This window comes from Pseudorca crassidens, chromosome 3, assembly GCF_039906515.1.
Source record: "Pseudorca crassidens isolate mPseCra1 chromosome 3, mPseCra1.hap1, whole genome shotgun sequence".
Taxonomy (NCBI): Eukaryota; Metazoa; Chordata; class Mammalia; order Artiodactyla; family Delphinidae; genus Pseudorca; species Pseudorca crassidens.
The window spans coordinates 121,134,653-121,159,536 of NC_090298.1; positions in this window are offsets into that span (position 1 = coordinate 121,134,653).

A 24,884-nucleotide genomic window follows, 5' to 3' on the forward strand; every position below is an offset into this window, starting at 1 on the left:
AGCCTCAGCTCCCAGCCCCCACCTGCCCTGCTGGATGAGCAGACAAGCCTCTCAGGCTGGTGAGTGCTGGTCGGCACGGATCCTCTGTGCGGGAATCTCTCCGCTTTGCCCTCTGCACCCCTGTTGCTGTGCTCTCCTCCATGTCTCCAAAGATCCCCCTCACCACCCCCGTCTTCGCCAGTGAAGGGGCTTCCTCGTGTGTGGAAACTTTTCCTGCTTCACTGCTCCCTCCTAGAGGTGCAGGTCCCGTCCCTATTCTTTTGTCTGTTTTTTCTTTTTTCTTTTGCACTAGCCGGGTGCGTGGGGAGTTTCTTGCCCTTTGGTAAGTCTGAGGTCTTCTGCTAGCATTCGTTCAGTAGCTGTTCTGTAGGAGTTGTTCCACATGGAGATGTATTTTTGATGTATTTGTAGGGAGGAAGGTGATCTCCACGTCTTACTCCTTTGCCATCTGGAAGGTCCCCCCCATTCCATTTTTATGCAGTTGATCTGTTGGAGAAATCATGTCACTTGTACTATAGAATGTTGTACATTATGAATTTACCAGTTCCCTCATGGTTTGGCTTATCTTACTTTTCTTTTTCCTGTAAGCTTGTAGGTGGATAGAAAGACTTGATTAGATTCAGAATCTATTCATTTGTGGTGTGTCTCTTTTATTTTTACGTATTTTTGCTTCAGTTTTATATTTCAGGCATTTCTTTTAAAAGTTTCCCTAAGGACTTCTTACTTTGAATAATCGTCATGTAGTCTTCATTAAACTAATATTTCTGCTATTAACAATTATAAATGTTAAACAAGATATATATGATAGTTATTTGAAAGCACAGAAGAATGATAAAACATTGGCAGAAATTTTAGGGAATAAAATGTTTGAAAAAAAGAAAATATGACAGTTTCAATCCACATTTAAATTATTTTTTTCCCTAGTTGTGAGAATGGCTAGAAATTGAAACAGGAATCCAGTAAAAGAAGAGAGTCACAGGGGGTGGAAGCTTCAACAATCTGCATATATATTTCCCCCCCAATATTAATATACTCCTAAAGTGTACATGCATGGGGTGAGGCTCCCAGAAAATTAAAAGCCGGAAGGCTAAAAAAAATTAGACTTTAACAGTTTTCTGGTGTTGGGAAGAGTTGGGGGTTCACTCCTTATCAAGCTTTAATACCTTAGTGAACAGTTGGAGGTTTTGAGTAAAATCCCAATAGCATCATGCCTTAGGTATAAGAACCACATGACAGAACTAAGGTCTGTGCCCTAGGATTAAGGGAAAATCCAGAATAGACCTTCAGTGACCAATCTGCCATGGATAAAGGTGATTCATCATTTAACTATGTATCTGTGGGAACAAAACTCCACACTCTTCAGAGGAGCACAAATAATCCAGAGTATCTACAGTGTATCATTTATAATGTTCAGTGTCAAATACTACCAGACACAATAAAAGTCAACAAAATATAATTATAAGGAGAAATAGGCAATAGAAGCAAACCCACAGATTGCCTACTAATTCCAATATCTGGGCTAAGACATTAAAATAGCAATTAAAATATGTAAAAGGAATCCCTGTGAAAGTAAGACACGTGAATTTCAAAAGAGATATGAAAATTCTAAAAGCGAACCAAGCAAGCATCCTAGAACTAAAAAAACTAAACATGAAATTAAAGAATACAGTGATTGGGTTTAAATATAGATTATATAATAAAATGCAGAAGGAAGGGTCATTGAACTTGAAGGTAGGTCAATAGAAATTATTAAACAAAATATATAAGGACCTATACAACTTAATAACAAAGAAAAAACAAATAACCCTATTAAAAAATAGGCAGAAGAACTAAATAGACATATTCCCAAAGAGGACATCAAAATAGCTAGTAGGCATATGAGAAGATGCTCAACTTTACTAATCATCAGGGAAATGCAAACAAAAACTACAATAAGATATCACCTCATACCTGTTAGAATGGCTATCATCAAGAAGACAAGAGAGTACAGGTGCTGGTTAGGATACGGTGAAAAGGGAAACTTTATACACTGTTGGTGGGAGTATAAATTAGTCCAACCACTATGGAAAAAAAAATAAAAATAGATCTACCATAGAATCTAGCAATTCCACTTCTGCGTATATACCCAAAGGAAATAAAAACAATTTTTAAAGAATTTTTAAAAAAATATTTTATCATATTGGAGTATAGTTGATTAACAATGTTGTGTTAGTTCTGGGTGTACAGCAAAGTGATTCAGTTATACATATACATGTATCTATTCTTTTTCAAACTCTTTTCTCATTTAGGTTATTACAGAATATTGAGCAGAGTTCCCTGTGCTATGCAGTAGGTCCTTGTTGGTTATCTATTTTAAATATAGCAGTGTGTACATGTCAATCCCAAACTCCCAGTCTGTCCCTACACCCCACCCTTCCCTCGGTAACCATAAATTCATTCTCTAAGTCTGTGAGTCTGTTTCTGTTTTGTAAATAAGTTCATTTTACAAATGTATCATTTTTAAAAAAAGATTCTGCATATAAGCTGTATCATATGATATTTTTCTTTCTCTGTCTGACTTACTTCACTTAGTATGATAATCTCCAGGTCCATCCGCATTGCTGCAAATGGCATTATTTAATTCTTTTTAATGGCTGGGTAATATTCCATTGTATATATGTATCACATCTTCTTTATCCATTCATCTGTCGATGGACATTTAGGTTGCTTCCATGTCTTGGCTACTGTAAACAGTGCTGCAATGATCATTGGGGTGAATGTATCCTTTCTTTTTTTTAAATTAATTTTTATTAGAGTATGGTTGATTTACAATGTTGTGGTAGTTTCAGGTGTACAGCAAAGTGAATCAGTTATGTATATACATATATCCACTCTTTTTAAGATTATTTTCCCGTATAGGCTATTACAGAGTATTGAGTAGAGTTCCCTGTGCTATATAGTAGGTTCTTATTAGTTACCTATTTTATATACAGTAGTGTGTATATGTCAATCCCAATCTTCCAATTTAACCCTCCTCCTCCCCTTACCCCCTGGTAACCATAAGTTTGTTTTCTACATCTGTAACTCTATTCCTGTTCTGTAGGTAAGTTCATTTGTACCTTTTTTTAATCTTCCTCATATAAGCAATATCATGTGATACTTGTCTTTATCTGTCTGACTTACTTCACTCAGTATGACAATCTCTAGGTCCATCCATGTTGCTGCAAATGGCATTATTTCATCCATTTTTATGGCTGGGTAATATTCCATTGTATATATGTATCACATTTTCTTTATCCATTCATCTGTTGATGGACATTTAGGCTGTTTCCACGTCTTGGCTATTGTGAATAGTGCTGCTATGAACATAGGGGTGCATGTATCTTTTTGAATTACAGTTTTGTCTGGATATATGCCCAGGAGTGGGATTGCTGGATCGTATGCTAATTCTATTTTCAGTTTTCTGAGGAGCTTCCATACTATTTTCCATAGTGGCTGCACCAACTTACATTCCCACCACCAATGTTGGAGGGTTCCCTTTTCTCCACACCCTCTCCAGCATTTGTTATTTGCAGACTTTTTAATGATGGCCATTCTAACCAGTGTGAGGTGGTACCTCATTGTAGTTTTGATTTGCATTTCTCTAATAATTAGTGATGTTGAGCATCTTTCCACATGCCTTTTGGCCATCTGTATGCCTTCTTTGGAGAAATACCTAGGTCTTCTGCCCATTTTTTGATTGGGTTGTTTGTTTTTATGATATTGAGCTGCATGGGCTGTTTTAAAACAGAATTTTGACAAGCTATATACACTGCTGTGTTTATCACAGCATTTTTAAAATAGCCAAGATATGGACCCAACCCAAATGCCTATCAGTGGATGACACACACAAAAAAGATGTGGCATATATTCAAAATGGAACATTATTCAGCTATGAAAAAGGAGGATATCCTGCCATTTTCAACAACATGGATGGGGCTTGAGCACATTATGAAAGTGAGAGAGACAAGTACTGTGTAGTACCACTTATATGTGGAATATAAAAAAATCAAATTTCTTAAAAACCAAACAAAACCAGAGAGTAAAATGGTGGTTACGAGGGGATGAGGGAATAGGTTAAGACTGATCATATTTAAGGTTACAAATTTGTAATGAGTAATAAATAAGCCATAGAGATCTGTACAGTATCATGAATATAGGTAATATTGTACTAAAAGTTATGTAACATTAATAATGGAAATTATATTACAGCTTATAAATGTGTCAGGTAACATGCTGTATGCCTTAAGGTTACACAATGTTACATCTCAAATTTATCTAGTAAATTAAAAAAAAATTTTCTTGAAGTGTCTGCTGATGGGAATGTAAAAATGGAACATCTAATTGGAATCAGTTTAGTAGTTTCTTACGAAGTTAAATACTCTCCTATGTTATGCCCAGCAATTTAACTTCTAGGCTAGTTATGTATCCAAGAGAAATGTAAGCATGTACCTACACACACATGTGCCTACACACAAAAAAACCTGTGAGACTGCTTTTTTAGCAGCTTTATTGATAGTAGCTAAATACCACAAACAACCAAATCGCTTACCAAAAGGTGAATGGAGAAACAAATTGATATATTTATATAATACAGAACTTCTAAGAAAAAAAATCCAAACTGCTTATGCGGATGGATCTCAAAATAATTTTGTTGAATGCAAAACATCAGACAGAAAAGAATATGATTTCATTTATATAAAAACATATACAAAACAGGGAAAATAATCTAAAATGACAAAAACATCTTAAGTAGCTGGGGAGATTAACTGTGAAGAATCACAAGGAAAATTTCTGGGGTGATGGAAATGTGTATCTTTACAGGAATATCACACAATTCTATACTTTTGTTAAAACTCATCAAATTTTATCCTTATAATCTTTTTATATCATGTAAATTATGTATCATTAAGGAAAAAGTATTGGAAAATTTGTCCTAAAATGATTATGTTATACTGGCTAATGTTAAGTTCAATAATTTTTTCCAGCTTTACAATCTGACAATTTTTAAATCTCTAACAATCTGAAATAGTAGTTGTAACCACTACTGCAGCTATAACAAATTAATGAAATTTGTTAATGGCGTAACAGGTTTATTATCTTAAAGTTCTGGAGTACAGAAGTCAAACATAAGTCAACAGAGCTGCGTTCCACTGAGATACTCTGGGAGATAATCTGTTTTCTTGCCTTTTTTCAACTTTTAAAGACCACCTTCATTCTTTGGCTCATGGCCTCCTCCATCTTCCAAGACATCAATGTGGCTTCTCTCTCTGGCCCTGACTCTTGATTCTGTTGTCATATCTCCTTCTCTGATTCTTTTGCCTCACTTGTTACCTCATAAGGGTGCCTGTGATTACATTGGACTGACGTGGATAAACGACGATCATTTCCTCACTTCACGATCCTTAACTTAATCACATCTGCAAAGTCCTTTTGCTGTTTATTCACAGGTCCTGGGGATCAGGGCATGGCCATCTTTAGGGCCCATTATTCTGACTACTATAGTGGTACACCGAACACCTAAAACACCCACTCTTCACCCAGATTCATTGACTGTCAGCAATCTTTGTCACTCTTTCTCTCCCTGTCTCTCCTTCTCCCTCTCCCTTTGTCTCTCTGGCTCTCTCTTTTCTCTCATTGCAACTTCAGCAATAAGGAAGAAATAATTTTTAAAAAGGCATGAAGGCATAAATAACTCAAGATATGTAGATAAATCTGGATTTTCTGTTATCATTTATGATGGCTTTTAGTTTATATCATAGTCTTTCCGGGGGTGTGTAACATGATTCTTATTCAAATTTTTATTATTTTAAAAAATGGTACTACTTTTGGAAAATGGGGCCAGGATGCCATAAAATCAAACTAATGGCAGTAGATCTCCAACTCAGAGAGGGAACTGAATTTATATGTTAATTCATCTTTTTAATTCATTTAAAACAATTGAGCACTGCTATGTGTGTTTATAGTGGTTTTATGCAAATAATCAATTAAGGGGAGTTAAGATGGGCTAGTATATAATGTTTTGTTGAATACCTACTGTGTACAACACTAAGCTGAGTCCTGGAGATAACAGCAGTGGGTGATGCAGGTGTGTTCCCTATGCTCATGAAGCCACAGCCCATAGTCTCCCAAAGTGACATCTTATGCAAGAAACTCCAGAAGAGCATTTAAGAAAAATTTATCCAGTTTTTACAATGAAGGGGCCTTTTCCTAGAGACTTCATGGAGATAGGAGGAAATCCTGGTTATAGTAATATAAATGTGTCTTATGAGAGTTAATCTAATCCTTTTAAAAACATGTTATGATATGATGAATTTTGTACTTGAAATCTTGCAGGAAGACTACAGTGGTAAATGATTAGGAGTGAAAAAATTATAGAGCAAATACCTCAGAAAACAGCTGGAAAAGAACACTGTTCACAACAGAGTAATCTCCAGGGATGACAGATGGGCAGTTAGTTTCCTGGGACATTCAGAGTCATATTAAAAAGCACAGAAAACAAAACAAAACAAAACATTGTGGAGAGTCAATCATCATTCTACAGCAAATGGATGAAATTCACTTTTTCATCTGATTCCAATTTCTATTCTAAATAACAACCAATTTAGTCTAGCTTTTTTTTTTTTTAGTATCTCTCTCCCAGTGCCCTGAACTGTTTTGAAAAAAATGTAAGAATTCTTATAATTCTTACCTTGTGATATTCAGGACGGGAGAGAATGTATTTAGAGGGAAATTGTGACCAGTGACTGATAGGAATAAGAATCTGACTTTGCTTACTTTGGTTCGATATATGTGTGTCTGTGTATCACACACTGAAATTAAAATGGTGCGTGCTGTTGAGAGGGAATAAATCCTAAATATAGCTGAAAAAAACTTTTAAATGCTCATAAGCTATGTTTATATGGGAAAATTATAGTATTTAAAAAGGTTTATAGTCAAATGCATTATCAGGACAGTGTATTAGGGTAGACAATGAAAATCAACTATAAAATCTCAGCGGTCAAACATAATAAAGCTTGTTTCTTTGTCATGCAAAGTGCACTGAGGGTCTGACTCTAGGACAGCTGTCCTCTATGAGGTGACTTTGAAATCCAGACCACTTGTGTTGCCTCCATCTCAATACATATTTCTTCAAGCATGGAAGACATGGGAACAGAGTGTCTCTTGCCTTGAAAGTGAAATGTTTTCATTCGAAAGGAGTGTCAGTTCTGCTCACAAGACATTAGCCAGACCTTGATCAGAACCTGTCACACGGCCCTTCCTGCTAAGAGTTGCAGTAAATGGCCAGAAAGAGGAGAATGGTGTATGGGCGAGCTCTAGAAATCCAAACCATGCATGATCGTCTTCTCCTACTAGAATGTAATTCCATAAGGCAAGGATGTTTTCCTGTTCAGTTCACTGTTGCTGTATCCTCAAAGCCTAGAATAGTTCCTGGCATGTAACACATGCTCAATGTTCATTGAATGAATGCAGGAAAAAAATCACCTGGAGGTTATTTTCTCCACAGGGGACTTTGGGTATTGCAGGCACTTGGACTTTCTGGGATGTGCCTCAGTAAATAAATTATACAATAATCATGCTGAATAGTGAGAAAGTTGGATTGGCCAGATCACAGGCTCTGATTAATCACTATGTTGGCCAGGGTCTAGGTTGCTTTCAGCTACAAAGTGACGGACTAATCAAGAAAAAAGAGACAAACAACTGGCATTCAATATTCTCTTACACGGTAAACATTCTGCAGAACAATGATCCTGGAGTGCTTTATGACTCAATAATCATCAAAGACCCAGCACGTCCCGATCTTTCTATTCCATCATCCTCTACGTTCTGGTAAGGATCACATTAACAGTGACCATCACATCCTTATCCAGCAATGTTAAAGAAAGAATGAGGTGGGCTAGAAAGTTGTCTTCATACATCTCTCTCTCTTTTTATCAGAGTGGAAATTACTTTTCAGAAACCCCCCTGAAAGATTTCGCTCTATATCTCAGTGGCTACACCTACATTAAATGCCGTCACCTAGCTATGATGGAAGGGTCTGAGCTGGAGAGAAGAGTGTGAAGTCGTCACTCTACAGAGGGCATTTAAAGTCAGGAGACTGGGTGAGATCCCCAAGGACCTGGAGGTTGACTGAAAATGCAAACCATCAGAGTTCTTCAATATTAAGAATTCGGGGAAATGAGGTGCAACTTGGTAACTTGGGGCTAGTCGCTTAATCTTTCTGAGCCTCCATTCTTTCAACTTTAAAGTGAAGATGCTATTTAAATGGCCATATAGCTAAATAATCAACATGTAATTAAAGTTACCTAGGCTTTTCTTTTCAACGTAACATCAAGATTATGAGGCTTAAATTAAAAAAAACGCATGTGCTGTACATTGTAATTTGGTGATAAATGTAAATTTCCTTTATAGCAAATATTGTACCTGTATAAATGGATAACTCTTTGTCCTGCTCAATACCTTCAGTGGCTTCCGGCCGCACTCGGAGTAGTTTCTCTCTCTCCCGCCACCGTGGTGCTCAGCAGTGCCCCTGCCTGTCTGCATAACCTCATCCCATCCCTCTCTTCCCCTTGCTCTCTACTGACCAAGACCGCCTTAAATTCCCCTCAGCTTGACTAAACTTTTCACAGGCTTTTTCTCGAGTCTTGGGTGGGCCTGACCTCCTTTTTCTTAGAGCGCTGCCTTTAGGAAACTTGTCATTTTAAATTCTTTCTCTGATCCTTTGACGTGTAAATCTTTTTAAAAGCCTCTTGCCCACTTGGCAACCCAGGATTGTCTTTCTCGTGGATGTTGAAGGCTGAGCTTCAGCAAACTAGCCTAGACGGTATTAATTTGGCAGTTCGTGACCATTTCTTTCAATGCAGATGCACGAATGATATTAGCAAGTGGCTGATGAGTGTGCAAGTGATTCCAGGCTGAAGCTTTCTTGCTGGGGACCTCGGGTCTAACTATTAAGAAAGCATTGTGTACAGTCGTCTGCACAGGTCTGCTCTTTGCTGAAGCAGAATGCTGGCTGCGATCTAGCCTTAGCACTGGTTATTTCTAGTCCCAGGAGGTAGAGAAAGCAAACTATTCCAGGCCCCCAAAACACTTTTTCTGGAATAGCTAAAGAACCCAGGTTAGAATTGCTCCACGTTTTCTCTTGTTACTTTACTTTTTTGGGACTTACCTGTATACATGGAGCTTAAGAAAATACCCAAGATAAGGCAGGTTAGACACATGGCTGTCATTTGGCTTTACAATTATTAGAGAAATGAATTGCTCCATGTGACAGATCACCACTGTTCTATTCAGAGGCTGAAATCCCAAAGCAACTTCAATTGATTTAAGTCCCCAGGTTAACTATTCTCTGTTCCCAACTCTAGTGTCCTATGTACTGTCTTTTTCCACTGAGGTCAAGTAGAGAGTCAGGAACTTATCTAGGAAATATCCTTAGTGGTGACATCACTTGGAACAAAATCCTACTTCATTATTGGAAGCAGCTGTTCCTCCTAAGGTCTGGAGTTGCTGATAATTGTTTCAACTCATTCCATTTGTCCTTTGAAGGCACAAGTGAAGAAATTTGATAAGAAATTTGTTCCCCAGGGGACACATGTATATTAGCCAAGAGAACATCGATGGAATGTCTTCATCTTTCACATCTTGGACATCTGATAATCTCAATGATATTCACAAAAATCTCCTGGAGTAGGAGGCTGCAGAAGACAAAATGATGTTTCCTGCAGGAAAAAAAAGCAGAGACTAGAGTAGTAACCTTAGCAGGAAGAAGAAACTGGAATATAGTAAATATCAGGGAGCAGAGACGAGAAAGCCAATAAAATAGCTGCAGCTCTATCTTTCCTGAGCTGGTAGACCTTGAAAGGGAGAAAACATGTTAAGTGGTGAGTGGCAAGGCAAATGCTGCCAGGGAAAAGAGTTTTCTCTTCTTTTTTATTTTTCTAGAAGGGGAGAGAGAGGAGGAGAAAATTATTTGAATCACAAAAGTCTAAAGGTGATGCAGATTGAATATAGGTGGTAGGAGGAGTTAAGAATCATAAACAGGACACTTTTTACTTTGTGCTAAAGTGCAAGAGAGAAAAATCCAAAATGATCATCAAACAGTCCAAAGGAGTATTGCCCAAACCTTGGTTTTGTTATGGATGTAGCCCTCAGCATATCCCCTCCAGTTGTGCCCATGGGTCTAGGATAATGCAAATTAAAATAACACCACTTTGTAAATTTAAAATTTGTAATGTAGAAGGCAAGCGTCTTTGCAAAGTTTACTCATGTCTGATGTCCTCCATACCACACAAGCGGGTGAATCAGTGACAGGAGCCACCCCTGTTTCAGACAGACAGGTTTGCACAAACATCTTGCAAGTTACAAGATGATGCTAAAATCCCAAGCCCTTTCCCACTAATTCCATGCCCTGCATACAACCTAATGATGAAACCACTTGCATCCATAACAGTTCCAGCAAGGAGAAGGGAATGTTATTTACACAAAGTTTATTAAACACAAACTTACTAATGCCAACTCTGTGCCTGGCACTGTTCCATGTGTTGGGAAATAGCAGTGAACACAGTCCCTGACCTCAAGGAGCATATATTCTAGTGGGGAGACACAAACAAATGTACAGATGGCTGATATTAACAGCTGTGGTAAAGAAAAAACAGAGTCAGGGAGATGATGTTGCCTGGGGAGAACTAGTGCTCCGTTATTTAGTGTCCTTAGGGGAAGTCTGTCTGATCAGATGACTTTGCTTGGAGACTTGAAGGAAGGGAGCAGACTACTGATGACTGATGGAAGCCGTAACCAGGTTGAGGAAACAGCAAATGCAAAGACCCTGAGGTGGGAATGCATCTTCAGGGATTTATAGAATGGGCACGGTGGTTAGAAGAGAATAAGCAAGGAGACTGGGGTAAGATGAAGCCAGAGAGACACAGAAAGAAAAGGGTGGGAGAGGAGGTAAGGGAGGGAAGAAGAAAGAGAAGAGAGAGGCAGGATCATGATATAGGGACTTCTGAGCAGGATAAAAGCAGCCTTCTGATACAGATGTCACGTTTAGATGTTCTCTCATCTCGCTATTTCAAATAGACCAAATAACAATCAGCTTTCTTGCCAGACCATACTAAACTTCAAAAATCTTCTAAAATTTGTATATCAAATAGAGGAAAATGACATTCTTCACCTTTCTGACCTTTCCAGCCTGTTTACAGAGGACTGTAACTGCATCTAGCGTCTGTGGGTCTGTTTGTTGCACAGATGTATTATTACTCAAATAACTGGGAACAGAAAAATCAAAAGAAAGCCACTATCCATGCTGCCATTCAGGATCATCTTGCTTTGCAGAGCTTAGGAGAGATTGGGACAAAAGCAGCATATTTGAAAATTCCCATATGAGTTCATTTCAATTCTACTTTAATGACGGGCCTTGCATCAACTTTTTAAATTGACGTTTTTATTTAGATACTTGCAGATTGACATGCAGTTTTTAAAAAATACACAATAAATTTTATTTTATGAAAATAAATTGATGGTCATTTTGACTACTGTAATGAATTTACCAAATGAGTGTATTTAATTCCCTCCTGAAACACCACTAGAATGACAGTAAAGGGAAATTTTGGGGGGGATTCCACATTCCTGATTTCGTAATGTTGCCTTTTTAAAGTCTTTTTTTGTATCTTTTTTCTCAGATTCCACGTATAAGTGATATCATATGATATTTGGCTTACTTAGTATGATATTCTCTACTCCATCCACATTGCTGCAAATGGCATTATCTCATCCTTTTTTATGACTAATATTCCATTGTATATATATACTACATTTTTATCCATTCGTCTGTCAGTGGACATTTAGGTCGCTTCCATGTCTTGGCCATTGTAAATAGTGCTGCTGTGACCATAGAGGTGCGTGTATTTTTTTGAATTATGGTTTTCTCTGGATATATGCTCACGAGTGGGATTGCAGGATCATATGGTAACTCTGTTTTTAGTTTTTAAAGGAACCTCCATACTGTTCTCTGTAGTGGCTGTACCAATTTACATTCCCACCAACAGTGTAGGAGGGTTTCTTTTTCTTCACACCCTCTCCAGCATTATTTGTAGACTTTTTGGTGATGGCCATTCTGACTGGAGTGAGGTGATACCTCATCGTAGTTTTGATTTGCATTTCTCTAATAATTAGCAATGTTGAGCATCTTTTCATGGGTCTGTTGGCCATCTGTATGTCTTCCTTGGAGATATGTCTCTTTAGGTCTTCTGCCGTTTTTTGACTGGGTTGTTTGTTTCTTTTCTTTTTTGTTATTGAGTTGTATGAGTTGTTTGTATATTTTAGAAATTAAGTCCTTGTTGTTTGCATCATTTGCAAATATTTTCTCCCATCCCGTAGGTTGTCTTTTTCTTTTGTTGATGGTTTCCTTTGCTGTTCAAAAGCTTATGTTTGATTAGGTCCCATTTGTTTATTTTTGCTTTATTTCTATCACCCTGGGAGAAGACACACTATGATTTATGTCAGAGAATGTTTTACCTATGTTCTCTTCTAAGAGTTTTATGGTGTCTGTTTTATATTTAAGTCTTTAAAACATTTTGAGTTTATCTTTGTGTATGGTGTGAGGGAGTGTTCTAACTTTATTGATCTACATGTGGCTGTCCAGCTTTCCCAACACCACTTGCTGAAGAGACTGTCTTTTTTGCACTGTATATTTTTGCCTCCTTTGTCAAAGATTAATTGACCATAGGTGTGTGGGTTTATTTCTGGGCTCTCTGTTCTGTTCCACTGATCTGTATATCTGTTTTTGTGCTTTTCCTTTTCCTTTCTGGTATTTCATTGATAGCGTAAAGGAAGGCAACGGATTTCTGAATGTTAACCTTGTATCCTGCTACCTTGCTGAATTTATCAGTTCTAGTAGATCTTGTGTGGAGTCTTTAGGGTTTTCTGTATATAGAATCAGGTTATCTACATATAATGACAATTTTACCTCTTCCTGTCTAATTTGTATACCTTTTATTTCTTTTTCTTAGATGATTGCTGTGGCTTGGGTATACCATAATTTAACTGTTGATCTGTTGAAGGATATATGGACTGATTACAGTTTGTGGCTATTATGAATAAAGCTGCATTCATGTTTACCTTTTCTGAAAATATAAGTTTTATTTCTCTTTATTTCTCTTGGATAAACCTAAAAGGTAAATATAGATTTACCTTTTCTGAAAATATAGGTTTATTTCTTTTGGCATGCAATTGCTAGATCCTATGGTAGTTGTATGCTCTGTTTTATAAGAACCTAACAAACTGTTTTCCAGAGTGGTTGCACCATTTTACCTTCTACCAGCAGTGTATAAGTGACTGTTTCCCTATAGCCTTGTCAGCTTTTGGTATTGTCACTTTTTTTTTTTAAATTTAGCCATTCTGATAGCTGTACATTTATATCTCATTAGGGTTTGATATGCATGTCCCTGATAGCTAATGTTGCTGTGCATCTTTTCATGTGCTTATTTGCCATCTCTGTGTCCTCTTCAGTTAAATAGCTGTTCATTTCTTTTCCCCATTTTCTAATTGTATTATTGTATTATTTTTGTTATTGTTACTTTTGTTGTTTTGGGTGGGGTGTTTCTTTTGTTTGTCTGTTTTTTCTATTTTGCTTTGTCTGTTTTTGTTTTTGTTTTACTATTGAGGCTTCCCAGATTTGGAGACCTGATGTACTTGGATCCTGCTTTCAGCTCTGACCGTTGCCCCCACATCTCTGGTGGGGCATGAAAGCCTTGGCCACAGAACAAAGCAGCTTCCTGGGCCAGGCTACTTGCTGTGACTGGTCCTTGTTTCCTGTCCCATCTGCCTACTCGGCTGTCTCTGGGAGGTGGAGGAGCATTTTCGGACGACAGGGGCAAGTTGGCTCCTCAGCCTGAGCTGCTGTATCTCTCTTGCTCATTCCTCTTGCCACTTGGGTATCTTTTGGCAAAAGAGGGAGTCTTGGACCAGGCAGAGAGAGTGCTTTCCCTTCATGCTTATTTTTGGTGAGACTCCTAATGGATTCTTCACGCCATTTGTGTTACGCTTGCCTGATGTTGTCAAGGGAATGTCTTCCACCCAGGGGAGGAATGAGCTTACATGAGCTGCCTTCGGTTGCTAAGTCAGGGACTGAGAAACACTAGGTCTATGTGGCTTTCAGCTGGGTGGGGGAGCCAGGAAGCCCTGCCACTGTGCTGTTTCTCCAGTCCTGAGGTCCCAAACCAGCTCACCTTCTTAACCCTGTTCAGACTTCTACCTCCCTTGTCTCTTAATCCATTTGCAGGGTTTGTAGTGGTACTTAGTGGGGAGGAGCAGGATAAAAATGGGTCTATACTATCATGTCTGGACTGAAAGTTCCAATTTACTTTAAACAAAGAACACTTTATTTTGAAATAATTATGGATTCGCAGGAAGTTTCAAAGAAATATACAGGGAGTTTCTGTGACCCTTTACCGAATCTCCCCAATGTTAGCATCATGTATGACCATAGTACAATATCAAAGCCAGGAATTTGACCTTGATGCAAGTCATAGAGCTTATTCAGATTTTTATCAGTTACATATGCACTCCAGTGTGGTATGTGTATGTATAGCTCTATGCAGTTTTACTTCATGAGTAGCTTTATGTAACCACCACTATAATAGGTACTTAAGATACTTAACTTTACCATCAACATGAGACTCTCATTCCACCCCTTTTTGGACACAATCACCCGGCCTCCCCCATTAACTCTTGGCAATAACTAATCTGTTGTCTATCTCTATAATTGTGTTATTTCACAAATGTTATATAAATGGAATCATGACATATATATATCCTTTTCAAGTTGGCTTTTTTCACTCACTATAATTTCTTGAGGTTCATTTAGGTAGTTTCTAGGTTTTCATCACAAATAAAGCTGGTACAAATATTTGTGTACAAGTTTCTGTGTGAAAATATATTTTCATTCCTTGGGGATATACATCCAAAAGTTAGGTTGTATGATACATTCATTTTTAGTTTTAAAAGGAACTTAAACAATTTTCCAGAGTGGCTTTACCATTTCATCCTCTCACCAGTAATGTATGAGTGGTTCAGTTTCTCTGCATCCTTGCTAGCATTTGGTATTATCACTATTTTTTATTTTAGTTTTTCTGACAGGTGTGCATTAACATACCACTTTAGTTTTAATTTGCATTTCTCTAATGACTAATAATAGTTGAACATTTTTTCATGTGTTTATTTGCCATCTGTATATCTTCTTCAGTGAAACATCTCTTCCTGTATTTTGCCTATTTTCTGAGGGGATTTTTTTTTTTTTTTTTTTTTTTTTTTTTTTGCGATACGCGGGCCCCTCACTGTTGTGGCCTTTCCCGTTGCGGAGCACAGGCTCCGGACACGCAGTCTCAGCGGCCATGGCTCACGGGCCCAGCCGCTCCGCAGCATGTGGGATCCTCCCGGACCTGCGCACGAACCCATGTCCCCTGCATCGGCAGGCGGACTCTCAACCACTGTGCCACCAGGGAAGCCCTGAGGGGATTTTTTTAATGTTGGCTTTTGAGAGTTCTTTATATCTTCTAAATAAAAGAACTTTGTGAGACATATAATTAAAAATATTTTCTCCCGGTTTGTAATTTGCATTTTCTTGACAAGATCTTTCACAGAACAAAAGGTTTCAATTTTGATCAGGCCCAATTTTTTGATTTTTTTCTTTATGGATTGTGCTTCTGGTGTCAAATCTAACTTTTTAGTTTTAGATATAGAAGACTCTTATGCTTTTTTTCTGGAAGCTTCATAGTTTCATTTCTACATTTACATTTATGATCTATTTTGAGTTAACTCAAAATTTTGTATAAGGTGTGATGTTTAGTGAAAAGTTTTTGTTTCTTGGTTTTGTTTTGTCTATGGATGTCTAATTGCTCCAACATCATTATTGAAAATGCAGTTATCCTCCTTTGAATTTCTTTTGCTAATTTGCTGATTTATTTTTAGTACCATTCTTCAACTGCGACCACAGATTATCCAGCCATTTGATGATTGCTCTGGACAGAATTTGACTGATGGAGGCGCTTGATATTTCTTTCCTTGCTTATAAATATTGGGATGTTGAAAGGGATTTAACCCTGGACTCCCACTGGATTTTTTTCTGTCTCAATCTAACAAACATTCCTGTCAGATTCTTGGTATTAAGCTATGTTCATGGTATTCAGAATATTTAATTTTGGGGCTCTCTTTATTCTTAATTTATTTTATATTCTTATGGATGTTGGGGCAAGTGACCTAAGTATTGTTTGCCTCTTCATGTATTCTTTTAGTTCTGATCCATGGTATGTGTGTGGGGGCGTTGGGGAGGGAAGTAAGAGGGAACTGTGTTCGACTTTTTTTTTTTTTAACATCTTTATTGGAGTATAATTGCTTTACAATGATGTGTTAGTTTCTGCTTTATAACAAAGTGAATCAGTTATACATATACATATGTCCCCATATCTCTTCCCTCTTGTGTCTCCCTCCCTGCCACCCTCCCTACCCACCCCTCTAGGTGGTCACAAAGCACCGAGCTGATCTCCCTGTGCTATGCGGCTGCTTCCCACTAGCTATCTATTTTACGTTTGGTAGTGTACATATGTCCATGCCACTCTCTCACTTTGTCCCAGCTTACCCCCCCCCCCCCCACTGCTGTATCCTCAAGTCCGTTCTCTAGTAGGTCTGTGTCTTTATTCCTTTCTTACCCCTAGGTTCTTCATGACCCTTTTATTTTTTTAGATTCCATATATATGTGTTAGCATACAGTATTTGTTTTTCTCTTTCTGACTTACTTCACTCTGTATGACAGCCTCTATGTCCATCCACCTCACTACAAATAACTCAATTTCGTTTCTTTTTATGGCTGAGTAATATTCCATTGTATACATGTGCCACATCTTCTTTATCCATTCATCTGTCGATGGACACTTAGGTTGCTTCCGTGCCCTAGCTATTGTAAATAGTGCTGCAATGAACGTTGTGGTACATGACTCTTTTTGAATGATGGTTTTCTCAGGGTATATGCCTAGTAGTGGGAATGCTAGATCATATGATAGATCTATTTTTAGCTTTTTAAAGAACCTCCATACTGTTCTCTATAGTGGCTGTATCAATTTACATTCCCACCAACAGTGCAAGAGAGTTCCCTTTTCTCCACACCCTCCCCAGCATTTATTGTTTGTTGTTTATTTCTTTTTCTTTTTTTGCGGTACGCGGGCCTCTCACTGTTGTGGCCTTTCCTGTTGCGGAGCACAGGCTCTGGACGCACAGGCTCAGCTGCCACGGCTCACAGGCCTAGCCGCTCCGTGGCATGTGGGATCTTCCCGGACCGGGGTACGAACCCGTGTCCCCTGCATCGGTAAGCGGACTCTCAACCACTGTGCCAACAGGGAAGCCCCTGTTTGTAGATTTTTTGATGATGGCCATTCTGACCGGTGTGAGATGATATCTCATTGTAGCTTTGATTTGCATTTCTCTAATGATTAATTATGTTGAGCATTCTTTCATGTGTTTGTTGGCAATCTGTATACCTTCTTTGGAGAAATGTCTATTTAGGTATTCTTCCCATTTTTGGATTGCATTGTTTGATTTTTTGATACTGAGCTGCATGAGCTGCTTGTGAATTTTGGAGATTAATCCTTTGTCAGCTGCTTCATTTGCAAATATTTTCTCCCATAGTGAGCATTGTATTTTCATCTTGTTTATGGTTTCCATTGCTGTGCAAAAGCTTTTAAGTTTCATTAGGTCCCATTTCTTTATTTTTGTTTTTATTTCCATTTCTCTAGGAGGTGGGTCGAAAACGATCTTGCTGTGATTTATGCCATAGAGTGTTCTGCCTGTTTCCCTCTAAAAGTTTGACAGTGTCTGGCCTTACATCTAGGTCTTTAATCCATTTTCAGTTTATTTTTGTGTATGGTGTTAGGAAGTGTTCTAATAGCATTCTTTTACATGTAGCTGTACAGTTTTCCCAGCACCACTTATTGAAGAGCCTGTCTTTTCTCCACTGTGTATTCTTGCCTCCTTTATCAAAGATAAGGTGACCATATATGCGTGGTTTTATCTCTGGGCTTTCTCTCCTGTTCCATTGATCTATATTTCTGTTTTTGTGCCGGTACCATACTGTCTTGATTACTGTAGCTTTGTAGTATAGTCTGAAGTCAGCCTGATTCCTCCAGCTCCATTTTTCTTTCTCAAGATTGCTTTGGCTATTCGGGGTCTTTTCTGTTTCCATACAAATTGTGAAATTTTTTGTTCTAGTTCTGTGAAAAATGCCAATGGTAGTTTGATAGAGATTGCATTGAATCTGTAGATTGCTTTGGGTAGTATAGTCATTTTCACAATGTTGATTCTTCCAATCCAAGAACAGGGTATATCTCTCCATCTGTTTGTATCATCTTTCATTTCTTTCATCAGTGTCTTTAGTTTTCTGCGTACAGGTCTTTTGTCTCCTTAGGTAGGTTTATTCCTAGGTATTTCATTCTTTTTGTTGCAGTGGTAAATGGGAGTGTTTTCTTAATTTCACTTTCAGATTATTCATCATTAGTTTATAGGAATGCCAGAGTTTTATGTGCATTAATTTTGTATCCTGCTGCATTACCAAATTCATTGATTAGCTCTAGTAGTTTTCTGGTAGCATCCTTAGGTTTCTCTACGTATATTATCATGTCATCTGCAAACAGTGACAGCTTTATTTCTTCTTTTCTGATTTGGATTCCTTTTATTTCTTTTTCTTCTCTGATTGCTGTGGCTAAAATTTCCAAAACTATATTGAATAAGAGTGGTGAGAGTGGGCAACCTTGTCTTGTTCCTGATCTTAGTGGAAATGGTTTCAGTTTTTCATGATTGAGGATGATGTTGGCTGTGGGTTTGTCATATATGACCTTTATTATGTTGAGGAAAGTTCCCTGTATGCCTAGTTTCTGCAGGGTTTTTATCATAAATGGGTGTTGAATTTTGTCAAAAGTTTTCTCTGCATCTATTGAGATGATCATATGGTTTTTCTCCTTCAATTTGTTAATATGGTGTATCACATTGATTGATTTGCATATATTTAAGAATTCTTGCATTCCTGGATAAACCCCACTTGATCATGGTCTATGATCCTTTTAATGTGCTGTTGGATGCTCTTTGCCTGTATTTTGTTGAGGGTTTTTGCATCTATGTTCATCAGTGTTATTGGCCTGTAGTTTTCTTTCTTTGTGCCATCTTTGTCTGGTTTTCATAGCTGGGTGATGGTGGCCTCGTAGAATGAGTTTGGAAGTGTACCTCCCTCTGCTATATTTTGGAAGAGTTTGAGAAGGATAGGTTTTAGCTCTTCTCTAAGTGTTTGATAGAATTCGCCTGTGAAGCCATCTGGTCCTGGGCTTTTGGTTTTTGTACGATTTTTTTTTTTTTTCCAGTACGCGGGCCTCTCACTGTTGTGGCCTCTCGCGTTGCGGAGCACAGGCTCCGGACACACAGGCTCAGCGGCCATGGCTCACGGGCCCAGCCGCTCCGCGGCATGTGGAATCTTCCCGGACCGGGGCACGAACCCGTGTCCTTTGCATCGGCAGCAGACTCTCAACCACTGCGCCACCAGGGAAGTCCTTGGACGATTTTTAATCACAGTTTCAATTTCAGTGCGTGTGATTGGTCTGTTCATATTTTCTATTTCTTCCTGGTTCCGTCTTGGCAGGTTGTGCATTTCTAAGAATTTGTCCATTTCTTTCAGGTTGTCCATTTTAATGGCATAGAGTTGCTTGTAGTAATCTCTCATGATCTTTTGTATTTCTGCAGTGTCAGTTGTTACTTCTCCTTTTTCATTTCTAATTCTATTGATTTGAGTCTTTTCCATTTTTTTCTTGATGAGTCTGGCTAATGGTTTATCAACTTTGTTTATCTTCTCAAAGAACCAACTCTTAGTTTTATTGATCTTTGCTATCATTTCCTTCATTTCTTTTTTTTTCATTTATTTCTGATCTGATCTTTATGATTTCTTTCCATCTGCTAACTTTGGGGTTTTTCTGTTCTTCTTTCTCTAATTGCTTTAGGTTTAAGGTTAGGTTGTTTATTTGAGATGTTTCTTGTTTCTTAAGGTAGGATTGTATTGCTATAAACTTTTCTCTTAGAACTGCTTTTGCTGCATCCCATAGGTTTTGGGTCGTCGTTTTTTTTTTTTTTTTTTTTTGCGCGGTACGTGGGCCTCTCACTGCTGTGGCCTCTCCGGTTGCGGAGCACAAGGCTCCGGACGCACAGGCTCAGCGGCCATGGCTCACGGGCCCAGCCGCTCTGCGGCATGTGGGATCTTCCCAGACCGGGGCACGAACCCGTGTCCCCTGCATCGGCAGGCGGACTCTCAACCACTGTGCCACCAGGGAAGCCCGGTCGTCGTGTTTTTATCATTTGTTTCCAGGTATGTTTTGATTTTGTTTTTGGTTTCTTCAGTGATCTCTTGGTTATTAAGTATCATATTGTTTAGCCTCCATTTGTTTGTATTTTTTACAGTTTTTCCTGTAATTGATATCTAGTCTCATAGTGTTTTCGTCAGAAAAGATACTTGATATGATTTCAATTTTCTTAACTTTACCAAGGCTTGCTTTGTGACCCAAGATATGATCTATCCTGCAGAATGTTCCATGAGCACTTGAGAAGAATGTGTATTGTGTTGTTTTTGGATAGAATGTCCTATAAATATCAATTAAGTCCATCCTGTTTAATGTATCATTTAAAGCTTGTGTTTCCTTATTTATTTTCATTTAGGATGATCTGTCCATTGGTGAAAGTGGATTGTTAAAGTCCCTACCATGATTGTGTTACTGTCATTTTCCCATTTTATATCTGTTAGTATTTGCCTTATGTATTGAGGTGTTCCTTTGTTGGGTGCATAAATATTTCCAATTGTTATATCTTCTTCTTAGATTGATCCCTTGATCATTATGTAGTGTCCTTCTTTGTCTCTTGTAATAGTCTTTGTTCTAAAGTCTATTTTGTCTGATATAAGAATTGCTACTCCAGCTTTCTTTTGATTTCCATTTGTATGCAATATCTTTTTCCATCCCCTAACTTTCCATCTGTATGTGTCCCTAGATCTGAAGTGTGTCTCTTGTAGACAGAATATATACGGGTCTTTTGTTTGTATCCATTCAGCCAAGACTTTGTATTTTTTAGTAATACATGATTATTTGGTAAGATTATCAAGTGGTTAGTGAGCAGAATCCTGAAATTATGATCAGCAACCATCTCTGAACCTGAGTTTAGATCACAGTAGTGGGAAATTTTTAGAGTATTTCAGAACTGGTTTTCTTTTTATCACCTTTAGAGTAAAAGAACACTTGAGTGAATTGGAGAACAGGTACAAACACACACACAGATGTTAGAGTTTCAGTTTTAGAGGTTCTAAGAGAGAGCATTTAAAATGCCTGTTATATTGAAGGATATTTCCAATAAGGTAGTAGTTATTCCATAAGCAGAGGATGTGGCTATTGTCAGGGTACTAATGTGCCCTTACATAACATTTTGGTTACAGAGAGTGAAAGATTAAACTTTCATTTTGCGTATTCTTAGATGTAGCTCTGTCCTAGGAGCTCAAAGGGGGTTTTTGGTGAGGGGTGGCTCAAGTGGACAGAGTGACCACTGGGCTCTCTAGACATATCTTTCCCTACAAAGCCAGCCCGTGTCATGAATATGGAGTCTCTGCTTGATTCTCTTCTCAGTTGTTCCCTTTCTTTAATCAGTAACTCAACCAGGCTTCCATACACCAACTTCATACTATTGCCCCAGTGCTTATTATACAGGTCCTTATTATTGTCATAGAATGTATGTTATTGTATTAGTTATTTATGTATTTTTTAGTCCACCACTGGACTTCAGAAGGAAACCTGTGCCACATATTAACTTTCTATCCATCATGCTTGGCACAGGGCTTGACTCAATAGATGTTTTTGGAATAAATGCGTCTGACTCATGTTATTTTCTCCGGTGCCTCTCCTAATGATTTCAGGTCATGGAGAGTACTAACTTCTTTGAATTCTTGCAAGAGTTATTATCTAAACAGTGCCTTGTGATTTCTTCTTTGGCACTCCTGTGTATTAACCTATAGTGGGTTGTCTTCATGGTCACCTGCAGAGGCAGATGGACTCCACCCAGGGTTTGGTGTGAATGTCAAGTTTGCTTGGTAGTTGTATATTTGCCATGTTAGTTTCTGACTTGCTACCGGGGCACACACTCTGAGACATCTCCTCTTGTTCTCTGAAGCCATTTTGCATCTGCTTGAGAGGCCTTCCCTGCTCACTCCAGAGACTTAATTTATGTTAAGTAACAAACATTTGCTTACCCTCTTGTGTGTGTGTGTGTGTGTTTGTGTGTGTGTGTGTGTTTCTGTGTGGCATCGTGTCTTGATATGGGAGCCATGTTTTTGGGTAGGGGTCCATCTGCCTTTGAAGAAGGCAGTAACAGTTATTCTTGTTGTGTTTTAAGTGTTCTTCTGTCATTACATTATCACTTCATTGGACCCTGGGTCCATCCTGTCTGCTACATTTTTTTATTTCTTCCTGCCTGTTTTTCAATCTTCTCTTCTTTTGTCATTTATTGATCATTGGTCATGTTGGTTATCTTCACTCAGTGTTGGAGACACAAAGACAAATAAGACACAGGCACTAGCTCAAGAGTGTTTAAGGTTTAGTAAATTTCACTGTGCTTAAAGAAAAAAGAAAAGAATTTCCCTTCTTGTCATTTGGAGGAGTTGCAGAGTTGGCAACTGACCCGTTATCTTCTTCAGCATCTTCAAGAAGCAAGGAGTGGAATAGAGTCAGGGCAGATTTTTTTATAACCATAGTGAGGCATCAGCCATTCCTCAGAGCTTCCTGGTACTCAAAATCTGAATTCACTTTTACATGCACTGACTACAAGGAAGGGTGAAGTAGCCAATGGTTCCCTTCAAGCCCATTCCTTACGGGAACTTTTCCTTAGGCCAGGGGATTAGTGTTGGGAGGATCTCTTTAAAAATTTCTGATAATGTGTTTTACCCATGGTGGATAGAAAAAAAAAAAAATCAATTAACTTCTAGAGCCCAGGGTGGTCAATCATGAAAGTTTAATAAGGAATCCTTAAAAATTAGGGCCTGAGCAAGTTTTTTGACCTTCATAAGATATGTCATTTTCTATACACTGTTTACCATTTTCACAAAAGCTGTGCCTGCTTTGGACAATCCATTCAACAACAACCACAATGCCCCCATGCCAGTAAAAGCACAGGCTTTTTAGTTCTAAGAAATATGCTCCATTCAATTCTCCTTAGGTTCCAAAGTCTGTCTATTAGAAGCCATTCTTTCCTTAAGAACAGAAGTCCCTTTGGCCCAAGGTGCCATTAATAGGATGTGGAAACTATACAGTAATCTACTCACAAATCCTCTAAACCCCAAAATTAATCCCTTTTGCTAACAATGAAATAAAGCAGTGTCTTTAACATATTAAGGCATGTTTTGCACATGCATAATTAACTGATTAAGCTACCAAATGTGCAATTATCCAATTATGAGGAAGGAGGGAAAATTAAGATTAGACACAGTTTTTTTCTAGAAAGAGTAATTAAATTGTCACATCAAGGAGACATGAATAATATTTAAATCAAAGAAGCAGAAGAGACAGGAAATGTTTTATCACAAATACAGAAGCAGAGAAGGGAACAAAATGGGTCCATATAACTGGGATTGGAGAAGAAAGAAGGGGCAAAAAAATTAAGGGAAAGAAGACAGGAAAGAGGATGGAGAAGATATTTGAAGATACCAAGGAATATAGTTGGAACACTCAGTAAGATATATTTATTTCCCTAAGATTATCTTCTGGACAGTATAATGATATATTAAACAAATAAACCACCTCCTGGGTGAAATCCTGGGGAAGATGCTATGGAGCACAGTTGTTTTAAAACAAATAATGAAAAATAATAATTAATCTTGCACGTCTGCTTTTTATTTCCTTTTGAGTTATAAGCAAAATAAGAAAGTGTTCTGGACGAGCTGTAGTTTTCCAGAGGAAGTACCTCATGATGGCTTGAAGCTCAGCTTATGGGGAAATGATGAATCATGTACATAGGAATTTTCTTCCCAAAATCTTCAGCCTACCATATTTTTCTTCTGTTCATGCGTTCATTCAAGCAACATGTATTAAATACCTACTCTTTGTTAAGCACCATGCCTGGCAATGGTGATAGATACGTTAGTCAAGAAGAACAGCATTTTCTCTACCCTAACAGCGTCCTACTTTTCTCCTTATATAAATGACTTCTTTCTCCCCTCTCCTAATTTCTAATGGGACTCAGGTCATAGGTTTTAAGAACTGTTTGGATACTACAGAAAGACATAAATGAAACATTTGATGTTATGTTTACCTTAAGGATTTTGTCCAAACCTCTTTTTAACAGTTACCTATGATTTCAAAAGCTCGTGCTCTTTAGCAACTGGGAAGAATTCCCTGATAACTGAAACTTATATTCATTTTTAACCTTACAAGATTTAGCTTGGGGATTCTGAGTGTTCTGTTTATTTTGTATTTCCCTTCTAGCTAAGAAGCCATCCTTTTTTCACTCTTGGCACATCTGAGAGTTGTCATGGATTATCTAAAAGGACATGTGCTTTCAGAGACATTCCAAATGATTCCAGGCTCCATTCCTAGTGAACTTACTGGAAATCAAGGCTTCACCAGAAAGTAAGTCATCTGTTCTGAGCCCCTTAGACTCACGTGGGAAGACTGAGGCAGCAATACCCTGAGACAGAGTCCTCTAGGAAAAAGGAGGTCAGGAAGGGAAAAGTCTTCACTGATCCCAAATATTAGTTGAAGAAGTCATTTATCCACTGTCGATTTGGAAACCAAGAGGAGAATAAAATAGTATCT